At 39.8% G+C, this 16,991-nt stretch overlaps 1 protein-coding gene across 3 annotated transcripts in view; it reads right to left on the bottom strand.

Moving 5' to 3' along the window:
- The window catches only part of znf516 (zinc finger protein 516), a 47,310-nt gene extending 31,143 nt beyond the window's left edge, over nt 1–16,167 (bottom strand). For 2 of the 3 annotated variants that reach the window (XM_044359657.1, XM_044359659.1), the window contains exon 1: nt 13,602–13,870. The gene's annotated coding sequence lies outside the window, so the exon portion shown is untranslated. Of the gene's footprint in view, nt 1–13,601; nt 13,871–16,092 lie in introns of those variants that run through there. The other variant, XM_044359658.1, reaches the window with a different exon arrangement.
- Between the last annotated feature and the right edge of the window lie 824 nt (nt 16,168–16,991).

The raw sequence follows: 16,991 nt of genomic DNA, 5'->3' as shown, positions 1-16,991 counted from the left end.
GAAGCATGTAAATTCAGCCAATCATTTATGGTCTCTGTGTAATTGAAAATACACTGCTATGTTATCATTATTATTATTATTATTATTATATTACTATATAGGCTTTAGTTTATAAAGAGCAACAGCTCTTAGAGGGCTACATGTATGTAATCAACATTTTTATTATTATCATTATTGTTGAATGTCACATTTACACCTTGTTACTAATTAAATGTAGGTCTTAGTTAAATTAAATAAAGTTTATTTGTACAGTGCTACTTTATATGCAGTAGAATGACACAAAGGACTTAATTGATAACAGTATGGATATACTTTATGTTTGAATACAGCTGCAGGTCAAGCAACAAAAAGTGGTGGTGGAGCTAGAGCCGGCCCTGTTTCTCACTAAAGCTTTTTTTTTTATAAGAAAACATGATTGAAACTCTTAATAGCATACTACATGGTTTGTTATGACAGCTATTCTTTGCAGTGTAACCACAGCACAGGAAATTGGCCAGGATCCATTCTCTCAACATTCATCCAATAGTCCAACAGAGACAATCTGCTAGTATAGTTAAACTCTAACTCCCCCTCGTCCCCCAATCAACCGACCCCGTACTGTACAAATGTGGGTGTGTATGCAACATGCACGTGACTTGTATGTGTGTATTCATCAGATCTGTGTGTAGGTTTGTGTGTGGGTGGGTGGCTTTATGTGGGAAATGGCAAGTTCTCAAGAAAATTTGAGTTACTTTTTCCTCTGTTTTGACAGATTCGGTTTAAAAACATTAAAAATCACAGAAATCTCCCACTAAAGAGCCGAAATAACATTAAAAAGAATCGCTTTAATTCCTTAAGTGTCTGTAAACAGCTGTCTCAAGAGGTTTGACTGGAAAAGCCAATTCATAAAGGTTGCTACTAAAAGTAACGTTGACATATGAAAAGGTTTCTTTACAAAATCTGACAAAGAAAGAAGATAAACACAGAAAAAACCTCAACTATCTAGCTAAAGTCCTCATTCCTCCATTTCACTTCTGCTGCAGGTGGTCTTAAGAAAACCAGATCACAGCATCCTGTTGGTAAACAAACAGCATTCCTCAACCCACCTGTTTACAATAAACTTGCTGGCAAAACCTGATCTACACTAGTTGCTGTGTTTAGTCAGTAGCAGATTTACCAGAATTACACCCCACGAAGCACAGAGCACTTACACTGGCACGAAGGGATATTATTAGTAATGGTAACGATTACTGTCAAGTGAAAAATATGAGTCCACTTTCTAGGTTTTTATTTTAATGAAAGGACAATGCCCACCATCAAAAGAAAAATCTCAACAGCTATTGGATGTCTGTGAAATGTTGTACAGACCTTCATGTTTCCGACAGGGTGAAGCCTACTGACTTTGGTGGTCCCGACTTTTCTCTGTCACCACCGTGACCTTGACATTTATGTTTGTGATGTGGTTGTGAGTGAAAAGTCTCAACAACTATTACATGGATTGCCATGAAATCTGGTACATATACTCATGAATTGTAATCACTTTGGTGACCCCTTGACATTTCGTCATCATTAGGTCAAATAATCAATAATTCCAAATACAAACAAATAAAAAACTAATGACATCCTCGTCAGCCACTTTGTGTTTAGTGCTAATTAGCAAAAGTTAGCATGCTAAGATGCTAAACAAAGATAGTAAGCATAGTAAAAAAATATACGTGCTAAACATCAGCATGTCATCATTGTCACTGGGAGCATATTAGCATGCTTGCATTAGCATTTACTACCTCAAGCAACACTTTGCCTAATTACAGCCTAACAGAACCATCTGCATGGTTGTAGACTTTGATTCTTGTTTTTTTTTTTTTCTTTAGCTCTTACAATGTGCTCATGGAGCTACAGAGCCATATATTTTGTTCATCAATAAAGCTTATGTGAACCATCACTTGAATTCTCTGTTTATGTGTTGCAGCTGTATTGCAGCTGGCAGGAGATAACAGACTGAATTTGAATGTAGTTTGTGTATATGGCACATGTGGTATGTCTATATCCTTTTACTCCTATCCTCTGCTTTTTCAGTTTAACACAGGAAATAGTGACACCAGTGATACATTTACACTTGTCAGTCGGGCCAACTTACTTTATTACTATTTATTAAAAGTAGTAGTAGCAGTTGTCACAGTAGTATTATTGATAGCAATGCTAGTATAACATATCTAGTTTTCAAGTTTTCAGTGGATAGTCATCAGAGGATTTTGCATCTCAAAAAGAATAGATAGAATAGATAGCAAATTTTTAACATTCAATTCAAAACTAGTGCAAAACACCACAAAATATCAGCTCTTCTCTGCATGCCACTTAATGTTTAACTGTTAATTCAGAAGAGCAACTGAGGGTAATACAGGAGAAGGCAAATGTTGCGTCAAGCAGATATGTTTACACAGCTTTCCCTGGAGAGATCAGACACTTCCAACGGGAGTTACCTGCATCAGCCAGGCAGCAAAACAGCCATTAAGTCAGCCAACCAGCCAGTCGGCCACTGCTAAAAACCGACAGGCCCTGTTACACAAGAAATAAGAGACAGAGGATTACACACACTGTCATTCTCTCCACATTGCACCAGTGGACAGTTTACCCAACACACTGTACAGAACATAGACTGAACGACTGCAGGATGGGATACTAAAAATGGAGACTACTAACTCCAAGAGAAACATACACGCACACAGACACAAGTCTAGTGGTAAACTTGCATGTATTTGTATGAATGTAAGATAAGCAAATCAAAGAGTGATGTGAACTTTGGAAGAATGACAAACAGTGGAAAATGGAAAGTTTTGGCTAATAATGAAAGAAAAGGAGAGAGTGATTGTAATCAATGTTGTGATTACAACAAATATGATCTGGGAGGTATGATAAGGTTATGAAAGCATCACAATGAGATGCTCTGTTAATGATATGTCTATTGGGAACAGAAAACAACAGAGATTATGAGCTGAACATAGTGTATGACGCAAGTTCAGTTTTTTTCAAACTGCCTATTTGGAATTCTTAGTGAGGTTTTGCTATGGAAATTGTCAATTTAAAATATACTGGATTTTGACACAAATCTATCTGCTGCTTCAGTAGAAATTCCCTTCAAAAATCCCAAGACTGACAAGTACAGCACATAAAATTCCATCTCAGATCTATCTAAGACAATTATGGCTGTGGAGCCTGCTGTCCAGGTATTTAAACCTAAGCATACCAACTGCTTGTGGGACTCCTGACTCAAACCTAATAGTGAAATCAATATGCATTTACAATGAGTCATATTAGAATATGTGGCAGAAGACAACTACAGCCTCAGATAGGAGCTGGTAAACCAATAGCATCTGTAATTTGGAGGTTGCATGAAGATTAAAAAAAAACATTTCAACTGATAGAAAAATATAAAAATATTTTTTGGTGTACCTCTAAAAGCACATATTCCAGATGATGAGTTCTAGCTATGTAGTCTATATTTCCTCTGTAATTATATTGGCTGTAGAAAATTGGTTCAGGCGAACATGGTTAGGCTGAACCCCGCCTGCCTCCCTGTTTGAGACTAAGTATGAGATTAGGACTCCATAAATGGGTCAGATGTTTTTTCTATGTGACTTATTGGGGTTTGTTTTTAAGGAGGACAGGCTTTTGTGGCCATTCTTAAGACTATTAATTGGGTGATTTTGTGGAGTTGGTCAGGTATAATCTGATGGGATTAGCAGCTACGCTCTTTAAATAGAGTTCTGCGGCCAGGGATTAGATGATCACAGCCAGTCGGCTTCAAGAGCAACAGATTTTCATCTCTATGTTTTTTAGTTTAAGGGGAAAAACACAGAAGCAGTCACTAGGATGATACAATGGATAACGATGCTGTATAGAGATGTGTGTACCTGTGTCTACTGTGCATGCATGCAAATATTTGTGTGTGTGTGTGTGTGTGTCAAAACCTCTATTATCTCTGAAAAAATGTAATAAAAAAATGTTAAAGATGTAATAAGACCTGATATCATGTAAAAGCTTTCAAGAAATGACAAGAGGTTGAATTGCTATTATGTTGCCGGTGATGAAGAGGAGCGAAACGACATGGAATATTGACATAAAAGCTTTTTTAAAAATGAGAAAATCTATAATGTTCTAATAAGATTAACCCAAGATATCATCTCTACAGGTCTCCCTCACTTGTTTCTACTCCACAGCTGATTATACTGGAAAAGCTCCAGTCTTTGGATGTGTTTAGCTGATGGTGTGCTTGGGGCTGGGGGTGTAGGGTTGAGAGTATGGGTTGGGGGGGTGGTGGGGGGGCACTACCAGGGGCCCCTACCTTCCCTCTCCTCAACTATCCTCCTCACATCTGGATACAATGTGGGAACAGGGCACCGAGGCCAGGGGGATGGCTGAAGGGAGGGTGTGAGTGTGCTGGGGAATTCTTTACAAAACATCAAGAGCCAATGGAAAAGGTGGTGGTGGTGCTGTTGCTGCTGCTGGTGGATATGGGGTGGCGGGGTTGTGTGTGTTGTGGTGGAGGTGGGAAGGTGGGGAGGGGGGGATACTAAAAAGCTCCCTGTCTTTGGTCTCTTCTTCCCTGTGTAGTTGACTGCAAGGCCCCAAGCAACAGACAGACAGAAAGGCAGCTGGGAACTGGGGTAAGTAGCAAGCAGCAGCCCAGGAAACACAATGTGGGAGCACAAATCCAGACGTGCAAAAAAAAAAAATCTGGTGTTTCTGCTATTAAGAGGGGAACTAACAGCATATACAGGAAGTAATCAAGCTGGTTGTAACTGGAATATGTAGATTTTTGCATGCATTTCTTCAGTTCTGCTTTGTGGAAATAAATGAGTGTGAATGCTTTACACCACTGCAACCAAAAAGAGGAGTTTCAATATTATGTAATACACACATCTAGTTAAATAGAAAGACCTGGAGGAGACAGGTGATAGTTACAGGTTAGAAGAGAAGGGTTAAATTTTTTCATCTATCCTTGAACCTTCCTTGCCTTCTAAAAATCTGGTGAGTTATAATGACCCTAATGGATGCACATTACCTGCATCCTGCCCGTGCATTCAACTTTCATTCATTTTGCATGCATGCTCGGAGTTGTACTGTATCTCTGATCCACATGTGGATTTGGGGGTGGGCTCATTAGCCTCTGGGTGACCCTCATCCTCCTCCTCACCTCTCTCCTCAGTGACGCTGAAGCCTGACCCCACCACAGCTCCTCCACAATTTCCTAAACCCTGTTTCCCAACAGCTGGTCATTGCCTTCATTGGAAATATAACAAAAATGAAGGAAGCACTTTCAGTGTTCTTTTAATTCACATGGCTCTACTGTCGTGCACATTGCCCAAATTTGGATTTTCTCTCCCTTTTGACTGATAATAAAGACTTTATATTGTACAAATAAGGTCACTTCTTACTGTTACTCATTCTTTTGACTCATTTTGAGACAGCTAACAGTGTCTGGCAGCGAAGGAGAAGTCAAACTGCCCTCTATATTTCCATATGAGTGGGTCAGAGTAGAGCAGGATTTTTTTTTCTTTTTCCACAGCAAAAGGACAAAAACAATAGTGACATGCAGGCAAGTCAATAACAGTGTTGTACAAAAGTCCAGCTCTATTAAAAAGCAATGTTATCACTTTTGTTTATTTCTCTTCATTGGAATTTAATTGCTGTATTTCTATGTTATATTCCCATAATTGAGAGAAGGAATCTTCCTCCTCTATAATGACCACAAAAGCAAACATTTTGACAGGATAAAGTCCAAACTTCCGTCCGTCTGTACTCCCCCCCCCCCCTCCCATAAACACACATGCATGCACACACACACACATTCACTAAAACGCATCGCGGCAAGGTTAGGCTGACATCAGCAGGCTAACGATCAGTTCCTCTTTGGGCTGAATGATTAGCTGCAGTAGCCTGGAGACATTTCCAGCTTGTTTCCCTAAGTTAGTCAGACATGCAACATCACTGGCCTTCAATCTGCACTAACGACATCCACTCTCTTCCATTCTTACTGATTCTATATAAGAGTTTTTTTACTCACTAATAGATGACGGTAACAATGTAGTGAATGTGGGGCAGTTGAGATAGAGTGAAAAGCAGAACAGAGGGATGTGAAGTTTGTTGTGTTTGAAGTTGTTTACATACTCAAATGTAGTAACTACAGTTTTACCTTGAGGGAAATTAGATAACACAGTCCCTGGTTGTATGTGTGTGTGTGTGTGTGTGTGCGTGTGTTTAAAGGGGTGGAGTAGATAGCAGTTACATACTTCCATTAAAAGTGAAACTAAAGTAAAAATGAACTTGATATGCTTAATAGATATTTGCAAACACCATTCAAGTGGTAATCCACAAACTTTTTTTAGATTTAGTTCCCAAATTCTCTTCTCTTCTTCCCAGAAGTCACTTGTCAATCAAATCTTAGATTATTCTATTTAAATCTGAACTCCTCCTGTGGGTGACACTCTTTTCTTTGTCTGCACAGCCACAGCCTATTCATACTACTTCTTCTCTTTATTCTAAAACTGCCGCAAACAAAGTATAACTTCCTACACATCAGATACTTTAGGAAGGAAACAGGAGACCTTCATTTGTAAAATTTAAGACCTATTTAATTTTTGTGGCCCTTTAAATTCCCATTTGAATCATGTTTATTCACTGAAACAGAATGGTGAATGCTAAAAAGGAGCCTCTCTGCTTTGGGTTCACCCAACCCCCACCCAACCTTAATGCCCTCTGGGCTGCTGTGAGTTTGGATTAAGTTTGGGTGCCACGTCCCCTCCCTCCCTACCGAGCCCAGCCGTCACCCCTGCAAAACATACGTACAGACGCCGACGCGCGCACACCTAGCCATGCGATCCAGACATGCAAATTTTGTGTGTCATCAAGTCGGCCATCAAATATGAAAAAAGCCGTTAGGAAGACACCAGTCTTGCAGGGAGATTTCCAAGTTAAAAAGAATGCAGAGGCAAGAAAAGCTGGTTTTACAAGTCATTAAGGAGGAGTAACCTCAGAGTGTGATGCATTGATATATCAAAATATGCTATATGTCAGTTGCTTTGTACGATCTTGGTGTAAAAGAATAGATAAAAAAATTTTAATTGGACATTAATTTTCTCAAAGTAAAGGATGAATCAATAGTAAAAGGTGTTTATGTAATAGAATTGACAGTATCCTTTTTTAAATTCCCATTTAATGCTATTCCATTAAGGTGTGTTTGTATGTGTGTGGTGTGGGTTGTGTGTGTGTGTGTGTGTGTGTGTGTGTAAAGCAGTGGATCAATAATGGTAGTCTACTACAGTGACATCTGGGCTGGACAAAGAGTGCTGTTCCTTCCCCCGGCAGCTCTCCCGTTCCCTCTCTCAATCCCTGATCACAGCCACGTGGTCCTCTGGGCTATTTCTCCCAGCTAAGCTTATTTCTCTTCTTTAATCCCGCAGCAATCACAGCAACAATGCCAAGCGTCGGTCCATAGACACGAGCAAGAATCTATTAACTATGATCACTATGTCAGCTAAACCTGATAAGCACTGCTAATGAATCCAGCACATTCAGCTGAGCGCTGTGTGCTCATGATTGTTATTTCATTGGATCATCAATAATGTGTAAGGTGGAAAATCAACATGAGTGACGGTGATGGATAATGCCTCTCGAAATGTAGTTAAGGCACTTGCATTTGAACTGAAGTGAGATTCTACTTTCTGTAAAACACCACCACATCCTATCTTATTCAACTGATGAAATCTATGTTCTGACAAGGAGCTCTAAAGCCGCTTGCATCACAACATGAACCATGCTGCTGTGAGTATCCTAAGAACAAACAGAGCTGCACTGATAGATTCAGGTCGATACCCAACTATGATTATCAGATTATTAGCCACTCAGTGTGGGCCACCTGATTTGGTGAGGGTCCCGGTAAATCATTTATTTAATAGTATTATTGCTGCTAGCCACAGTCGTAGGAGTGGTAACAGTAGTCTAACCAGGCAAGTTGTTCCAGTGGGGTTGTTTGCAGAGTTGGAAAGTGTTCAAACAGCAAATATTTCAGATGCACATCCACACTGAGGTGCACTGAAGTGGGGAATACATCAACACGAACAAAATAAGTAATCGCACACTCACACAGCCCTCATATATTTAGAATAGCTTCATACTGACATTACATTGTGCCATCATGGGGTTACAAATAAAACGTTTTATTAGTTTTTACAGTTTAAGCACTTTTTTTTATATCCATATCTACAGTAAAGGAAGAAAATTTCGATTAGAGGAATATGTTTTTATTAAACGTCTTGCACTGACTACAACCAGCATTGGATCATAATATATGTCACAACTTGATCTCTCTAATAGCTGCACATTTTATCAACGGTAATCACCAGGCTTCATCGCTAACATATCTAGCAATTTCAATGAGTGATCTCAACACTGCATGTTCTGACATGTTTGCTTTAAACATCGTCACGTATCAATTTGTACAATTAATGCACACACATTCTCATTGTTTTAATTGATGTTGTGACTAATTGTTCTGCATTACTCTCTTAGTGTTTAACAGTTGTGGATGTGTACAAATGTGGTGATAATATGGATAATGTAACCTTTTGTACGTTGTACTGAAAATAACATGGAATATAGCTACAATTAATAAGTGTCAGATGTTTTCTACACCCACATTCTCCTGTTGTTACTTGACAGGAACTGTATAAATAATACTGCCATCTTTTTACATAACCCTGATGAAGGCACACACAGCTGAAATATCAGTATAAAGCGACAGTATACTGAATAATTACAGTACACAAAAGTGTGGAAGTGACTAATTCTCTTTTCATTGACTTGACTTGTTTCCATCTCTGAACATGAGATTCCTCACTAAAGCAGATGTTGCCATTATTCAATGCAATTTACAGTTACAGCTGTTTTTTGCTCCCCCGCATGCATGGAGTGTGAATAAAGTAAACCATTCCAGGTTTATATAATTGTGATATGTTAAAGTAGTTTTCTGTTTGATTAAAGTTCAGTTTTGTAGCAACAGAACTCTAAAAATCTGAAAATCTGTGTATGATGGCTTTCACTGGGGAGTTCTCGCGTCCCATAATGGCACGCTGTTTCAAAGGGGTTTTCCACCACAACAACTATGAAATTCTGGGGAAAAACTGAATCCTTGTCACACTGTTTAAATCTTAAGATAATAATCTCACCACAACATATCAACTATCGGAGGCGTCAATGAAAAAATAGTAGCACCAGCAACAGTTGAACTCTATGCACCACTAACACGTTCCTCTCTCCCCTCCCTGTCACCAGAGGCAAAATGTGTCTGTGCCTAAATCCCCCCGCCAGCACCTCCCCCACCCCCCCACCCCTCACCAACTCTAACCCCTCTCCTATCTTAATCCTCTGATTACTACATCATTTTCTTTGGGCCTAATTTGGACAGCTATCAGGCTTCACAGTTTTACTACCTGGACAGTGCTGCTTGGCTTGGCATAGACTCTATTGATCCATAGGGGAGGGTGCAGGTGTGACCCAAATAAAGAGATTAACCACCCACCAGTTACTAAAGTTTCAAGAAAATTGGCACCCAATAATATCTGCGTAAAGAGTGGACATATACAGTACATATAATGACAAAGTGTAGAATTATGGCTGCAGTAAATCTAAAGTCCCTCTGATTTTCCTAGGCAGTAAGCAATACGTTTCCCATGGAGGGCTCATTTATAATTTAATCCAGGAGCTTGGTGTTTCTAGGCTAACACAGAGAGATTGCCCTTTCAGAGTGGAAACCCCCACCATGCAGCAGGGAATCAATGCCGTCACCACAGAATAGACACTAGACCTCATATTAAAATGATGTGACCACCAGCAAAGAGAGGTGCGCTTCTTGTTTTCCATTCATTTTCAGTTTGTATTTCATAACAAAAATAAGGAACAGCTGTTTAAACGGGTTTTGCACTTGCTGTTTGCTGACTCTCATCATAATCCAACCTCAATATGCCACAGAAAGTTATTTAAGCCTGTGAAGGCAAATACACCTTAGCTTTCATGTAGAAAGGATTGACACAATCTAAAGCAAAACAAGGAAGAGCTGAGACAAAGAACAAAAAGAGCAAGACACATAAGACTTAAGCCTAACTGACTCAGTGGGGAAACATCTGTCTTGTGACTTGGTGTCTTTACTTTTTTCATATCCATTCTAGTTCAAAACCACCTAACATTAACACAACCAGTCTGGACAGAGATGAAGACGGAGAGTCAAAGCAGGGTAGCAATTACCCTAAAAAGGACTGAATGGATTCAATCTATGAAATAGTATGCACATGTACAACCCAACTTTCTAGCTCTAGAATTCAACAAGGTGCTGGAACCACAACAGACCTTGTTCCATGCTAACACTTGTCAGTATTTCTTTAAAAAACAGTTGTCCCAAATATATCTATTGGGAAAACCAGACACTCAAGTCACCATATTACTGACATACAAGCAGGGTAATGAACCAGCTAACAAGAGAAAATTGTAACCACAAAGATGTACTAAAACAAGAGATTATTTGGGACGTGGAAGTCACAAATTCAGTATGTTATTCTTAAAGAAATAGTTGGGAAGTTGCTTATTCACTTTCCGAAAGAGTCAGATGAGAAGACTGATGACACTCTCACATCTCTATTCTAAATATAGTTACAGCCAGCATCTGATTAGCTTGGAAGCTAGCCTGGCTCTATCCACAGGTAGTGTAAAAGTGACACTTCACCATTTTACAGGTAGTTAGCTGTAGCTAAAATGTGTTAATTAGCATGTGTTAGAGCCAGGCTAGCTGTTTGCCTGTAGCCAGTTGTTGTGCTAAGCTAGGCAAAGCGGCTGCTGGCTGTATGGCTTCATATGGCTTCATGTTTAACAGGCAGATATGAGAGTGGTATCCAACTCTCTACTAGAAAGCAAATAAGCATACTTCCTAGAATGTCAAAGTATAGTTTTGTCAATAACTGCTGAGAAAGACAAAAGTCCTGTTGAGCAAATACCTTATCAATTAGTAAAAACATACACATAAAGGTTTGCCCCACACCAATCTCAGAGATAATACCTTAAAAATCTACTATGACCGTGTCTTAATAGTGTTGAACCCCCCTCTCAGTTGGTGAAGGTAAATGACTATGTCCATGGTGAAAAGGCACAAGGCAGTAATGAGTAATGAAAACAGCCGAGTTAGTGCTGCCATTCAGTAAAGGGCCTGCTGCTGTGGAATGTGAGGCGCCATTCATTCACATGGGTTAAAAATGCATTTCTGCCACCACAAAGCCCTGCCTTGTCCTCATTGTTTCTCGCCACACCAATAAAACACTTCCACACTCTGAAGGGAGAAGACAAAAAAAAGATGAAAATTGCTAATTTTACTCCCACAGATAGAGGAAAAAAATGGAGAGGGAGAGAGTGGAAGGGGGGTGAACTTCACAAAAGTCAAGTCTTTGGAGGAGATAAAGAGTCATGGCAGAGTTGAAAGTTTGATCATGATAAGCATGGCGATGGAAAAGTAAGCACACAAGCTGCTTACAAAAGACAAACACTCCTATTGACAAAACCTGAATGTATGCAGCATTTATTCAGTGTATGACAAGAGACACAATGGAGGAAGGCAATCAAATACAAAAAGCTTCACTCAAGTAATTTGTGAGCTCTCAAGGGATCTGTTTGTGAATATGAGGCATCTGCGACAGGCTTTCTACAAATCTCTTTTTTTTCCTGTACAGGCTCTTTCATTTTGCAACTGCTGTATAGAAGCTTGATTGAATCATATTTATATTAGTCAACTGATATCCACAATAAGTCACATTTAAACACAGGTGATGTTCCTATTTATTCTGACTTGACAACGCTCAACAAGTGATCTCACACATGTCGGAGTTTAGATACTTGGATGACATAACCCTCCAAGAAAAATACTCTCACGCTGAAATCTTTAGATATAGTTAAGCCTGTTTGTTTTCCCTTGATCCGATAGAATAGATTAAAAAGAAAAACAAGCATAACCTAAAATCCCCAGTACTGCCATCACATAGAATTCCATTTTAGCATCCAGAAAAACTTTTTTTTTCCCCTACATTTTCTATAAAGCTTTACTAACTAAACGTGTTTACCTTCTAATCTTTTCTTGGTACTTTTCATGTTTTGGAGAACAGTCAATTTAGGGAAGTAAGATCATTTATTGTTGTTGTGTGGTGTTGCAGGGTGTTGTATAACCACAGAGTGAGAGCTGCAGGCTGTAGAAGAAATGTTTAACATAATGTCTGAAATCTGACATGGGGAGACAATGTAATCCTGTCTGCAAAACAACGCTCTGCCTCTCTTCCTCCCTCCCTTCCTCCCTCCCTCCCTGTCTATCTCTTTCTCTTTCTGTATGTGTGTGTGTGTGTGACCTTACACTGAAGAAAATACTTTATCTTTCGGCAACTACAGAAAAACAGCACACCGCAGAAAGTCAAAAGCAAAGGACATTGAGAAGGAAAAAAAAAAGGCAGTCAAGAACAGAAAACTCACAGCTGAGGATAAGGACGCATGCACACTGGGAGTTTGTAAAAGATTATTACTGGCATGCTGAAGGATCACCATACAAAATACAACACTTACATCACCAGCTACTACCACAGAAATGTATAGAAGTTGAAAGAAAAACAAACAGTAGAACTCACACAAGTGACAACAGGAATATTATAGTGATTTGTGTGTGCATGTGTGTGTGTGTGTGTGTGTGTTCAAATATGTGTGTGTGTTCAAATATGTGTGTGTGTAAGTTCCACCAATACAAAGTCAGCCGCATATATCAGCTACTATTCGAAGTCAGAATTCCAACAGCGCCAGATAAGACAACGCCTAGTTTCATTCTTAATCATTTGTAGTACTTGAACTACAAACAAGATGGGATGTGAGCATTGTTTTGACACACGAGCGTGTGAGCACGCACAAACGCGTGCGTGCACACCATCTTTTTTTTCTCTCTCTCTCTCTCTCTACTGCAAACTATGCTTTTACATAACTATCTATCTCTATCTGATAACTGCTCCAGCCTGCCCCTGAGGGAGACTCACTGTGAAAGTCCTGTAATATGCCCATAGGTATGTATAATGTATCTTAAATGTTTAATAGCTTTCATTGTGACCTTTTCTTTACCTTACCTCCTATTATCACCCATCATATAGCTATAATATTCCTGTAGGGACTCCTGCTACTGGATAGCAAGTTTATGTTTGTTATATCGTCTATAATATTACTATGAGATTCCTTTAGGAACTTCATTTTGCCAGATATTTATATAGTACACTTCCTAAATGTATCAAATAATTACTGTGTCTCCATTTTTTTTTTTTGCAAGGTTCCAGTCTTTTATCAGTCAAACATTCCTCATAATGACCCTTATCTCCATTGTAGCACATGTAGTTTTGCTGCCCGTTTCTTAATCAGTCCAACACTCTTTAAGGAAATGACTAGTTTAAAACCAAAGACGTGTAGTCTGTAATAGCCAAAGATTGCAGTAGCAGCAGCAGTAGTCTTGCGAACACACCCTCAAAATAACAAACAATAATAATTATATACAGTCACTTCCTTACCAGTTAAAACACCGCTGAGCTCAAACACACACACACATATACAGAAAAAGAGACCGGTGCAGTTCTCCAAAAGCAGATATCAAGAGTCCAGATCCAGCAGAGATAAAGAGGAGACACACTGTATCTTCCAGTGCAGCGACTGACAACAGCGACCCGCGGTTCAACTTTGCAAAAATCGCGTGGAATTATGATTATCTCTGGCGAATTCCTATCTCCTTGTGTTGTGGGGCAGTACAGGTTCCTCTCTCTCTCCCCTCTGTGTTTCTCTGTGTCTCTCTCTCCCTCGTCTCTGTCGTTTCGTTTGTGCTACCTTCACGTGCTGCCGGGAAATGTTGTGACTCAGAGATGGGCTGAGTGGTAATTAAGTGAATAGGTAAATCGTAGTGGGAAGATCCAGAGGTCATTGATGTGACGCAGTTTCTGAGATTAAAAATGTAACTCATGTGGGGTACGCTGATAATATTTATCAATGTAAATTTACTGTTTCCAGGTAAATCAACCTGATTCATGGAATTGATAACACGTTTATTTATATTAGAATTATTGTTTTGATTTAAATACACAGCATGTTTTGTCAATTAATTCTGACTTTTTGTGTTGACACTGCCTGGGACCTAGGGACACTCAACTTCCTATAACTCCTATTTATAGCCCATGTGAAGTGTACTGGGTAATCCCACATAGACGGTTTTATGATGAAAAAAATATGTGATCCCCTAACATTCCCAATGTCAAAGTGGAAAGTACAACTATTTTTCTATTTTCTATCTTAAACGACTATGGAATTTTTTTTATCACTTTCGCGCAACTCTAACATGGAAATGGCGGGACTTATGGAAGCACCTGAATGCACCATAAATGGAAAGGAGCCCTGTATGAAACACCGAGGACAAGATCGAGGGCGAAAAGGGAGAAGCAGAAAAGTTTGTCCCCGCGGTGTAGTCCTTGACATTAAACCCCGGTCCGCATAGGTCGCACATTTCACTGTGCTTTTGTTTCACTTCTGTCTCCACCGCTTCCTATCAGGAGGGGGGGGGACCAGCTGCTGTGCTCATGTGTGTTTAGTCTAAACTGTCCAAAGAGGAGGCGACACTGAACAATTGTCCCCATCTCACCAGCAGCCCCGTACCATACATGCGCAATCGGGTTCGTGCGTAAAAGACACGTTGGTAGTACAGGCAGATAGCACTATCTGTGATCGGGTTGCATACTTACTTTTTTTTTTTTTGTCCACATCGCCTCATTTTGATACAGTCACCTGTATGTAGGCTACATGTCAAATAATGGAGTGAAGGAGAATCTAGAATATGTCATTAATTCGGATTATCTTGTACTGAGACCCCAGCAGCCGCAGCCTATTGTGTTCCTTTACCATAACAGCAGGCTCACATCCTGTAAATGCATCATTATTTAGGAAAGAAAAAAGTTACATGCATGCCCCCCCTCCCATAGACACACACACAGAGAGAGAGCACATACACATACACACACACGAAACACTCGATCGACCCCCTCACTTTACTCCTCCCTCTCCACATGTTTCCCCCAAACACACACACACGCACGCGCACGCACACACACACACACACACACACACACACACACACACACACACAGAAACACCGCATGCAGATGAGTTCCGAGAGCTTGAAGTGGAATTGGCGCAGAGATTGAAAGAAGAAGAAATGCGACACACCAGAGAGCTTCCAGCGGTTTCAGATCCTCATATTAATGACTAGAAGAAACACCGTTCCGGCTCCTGGCACCTGTGCCTTGCTCAGTGGCAGTTGCCTATATATTATGCAGGACACGACTTCCTAATATGGATGATGAACCCCCCCCACCCCACCAGCACCCCCACCCCTTCCTACCGTCCACCTCCAGCCTGTGTGTCTTCGTGTGAATAAAAAGAAAATCATTAACAAACGGAAAAACTGCTCTTATGCAGGCTGTCTCCTTTTCATTCTTTCGCAATTTCTGCCTGTTTGATGCTGTGGTGATAAGAGTATCTTGTCCAAAAAATTACTCACTCAAGGAAGAGATGAGCACTTCATGGTGGTGAGCTGGTGGAAAGTTTGCTTAACCTCAAGGATGTTGGTGGACGACATGAGTCTGACCATGCTCAGTTTATTCCTTTTTTTTTTTTTTTTTTTTTTTTTTTTTTTTAGAGTTTAGGCTGCCTTTTAAAGGTTGACACTAAGTATGATGACTCACGTAGATCATATCATAAGTGTCATCAAACTACTGCAAGTTAGATAGTGTCTATAAAAAGTGAAAATTTGAAACAATTTTACACACTTAAATCTCTGTTGCCTGAAGATGATCACCGACAGGAGGTCATTAAATATCATTTATCAACCCTTACACCCTTGCCTGCTTGTAACCTATTTATAAATCAAGATCAGACAATCGCCTCCCATTCAAAGCACAGGGTGGTCCAGTGTTATTCACTGGAAAGAGACGGAAGAGAGGAAATCAGAGATGTGCGTACCTGATTTATCAAGAAGAATAATCCAGGGTGACTTCAAGAACCATAGACAATCCTAAAGGTGAAAGCATGCTCTTTGCAATGTATGCTGAAGTGCATGATTGAGTAGGTCCAGTCCATTTTGTCCCATGGGAGGGCGTGGCAGGGATCCCTCTCCGCGTTTATTCGCATATCACATAAAGCTGTCGTTTTGAAGTAAAATATATGGATACAGATGTGGAATTGTCACCCACAGCAACATCCCTCCCACAAAAGTAAGATTGGGTGCCTCTGTGCGTATTTTGGCAGTTTCCTGAAACCCCTTTTCCGCGGCAGAATGGTTTGTTCCGCATTAAATGGAACTATCGGCTATTGTCTCATCAGCGAAAAGTTGTTGATACTGCTAAGGACTCAAGAAGTGCGCAAAGACTGTGTCAGTGTCCTGATTACCGGTTTATTCAGACAAATGTTAGTATCTGAAATGATGTCATGGCATAGAAACCATAGAAGGTGATGTAATTTCACTCTTTGCCAGTGGAGTGTCATTATATAGACAGCAGAGGAGTCATCCTCCTTGATCCACCCTGTCGCAACACTCAGACATACAGTAATGCACTGATACCTGATCTCACTTCTAAAAACAGAAACTGAATGAATGTCTAAATAACTTCATTCACTGGTAAAGGCTGGAAAAATTCCACTTTCTGTCTTTTTTTAATGAGATGTTGTGACATTAATTTACATGGTTATTCATTTACATTATTCTACCATCACATAAAGGTACTGACTGAAAGAAATGAGACTGCATTCATACACGTACACTCGTACAGTTTTTTTAAAACTTGATTTTTAAAATGGATATCTTCTGCAGATAAAATATTATTCACTTTCTTGTTTGTCACTTTGATGTCGCTAGAATGTAA

The sequence above is a fragment of the Thunnus albacares genome, chromosome 8 (assembly GCF_914725855.1).
Source record: "Thunnus albacares chromosome 8, fThuAlb1.1, whole genome shotgun sequence".
NCBI classification, from domain to species: domain Eukaryota; kingdom Metazoa; phylum Chordata; class Actinopteri; order Scombriformes; family Scombridae; genus Thunnus; species Thunnus albacares.
The sequence above is the reverse complement of the archived record's forward strand: the minus strand, read 5'-3'. Positions and strand labels throughout refer to the sequence as shown.